The following is a 984-nucleotide window of genomic DNA, read 5'->3' as shown; positions in this document are numbered from 1 at the left end:
TACTAACAATGAGGTTTTCCAAATGACTGCTATTCAGTTTTCCTACTCTGTGACGAAGCCCGTGAAGGTCCCGGGTTAGAATAGGCCTTCAGTAACCCATGTTTGCCATAAAAGGTGACTAAGCTTGTCATAAGAGGCGACTAACGGGTGGTCAGGCTCGATGACTTGGTTGACGCATGTCATCAGTTCCCAATTGCGCAGATCGATGCTCATGTTGTTGATCACTGGATTGTCTGGTCCAGACTCGATTATTTACAGACCGCCGCCATATAGCTGGAATATTGCTGAGTACGGCGTAGAACTAAACTCACTCACTCACTACTCTGTGACGAGCCTGTTCTGTCTTGTGTTGAAGTTTTAGTTATGGACTAATACGTTTTAGTTATGGCGAATAAAACCGGAACCAGGTTGCCATATTCTTTGTATGAATCGACCCGTGAAGATCCGGGTTAGAAATGATCTTCACCAACCCAAATGGGATTCCAGTTGCGATCTAATGTTTACAGACCGCAGCCATTCAGCTGATGAAATTTTGTGAAGAGCGGCATTAAACAGCACTCAAACAAATAATCAAAACATTTATATGAATGTGCGCCATTACGGGAATTTGACGAGTGACGGTCGTCTTGACTTGGCAGGCGATAAACGGGATGGGGTGGTCAAGATCACGTATATACGTAGATAGATACTCAGGCTGTTGAACACTGGAGTGTCCGTCCCAGACTATCCATACAGCTGGGCTATTGCTGAGGGCGGCGTAAAACAACGGGTATCAGTCAAAAGATAATATATAGATATATAATATTTTAATAAATTTATATGATATATATAAGCATACTCAAATGCATAGATCGAGAAATACGTTGACTTTTTCAGGAAATCGTAATACCATGAGTAAGACTACAATCAATGTGTGTCAGATCACTTCCTGTTGTAAAAACACGCGTGTAATTTTGTGGTTCAAGGGTGAAATATGTGAAACCG

Source organism: Haliotis asinina, chromosome 4 (assembly GCF_037392515.1).
Source record: "Haliotis asinina isolate JCU_RB_2024 chromosome 4, JCU_Hal_asi_v2, whole genome shotgun sequence".
In the NCBI taxonomy this organism is placed as follows: Eukaryota; Metazoa; Mollusca; class Gastropoda; order Lepetellida; family Haliotidae; genus Haliotis; species Haliotis asinina.
This window is presented reverse-complemented; position numbering follows the sequence as displayed.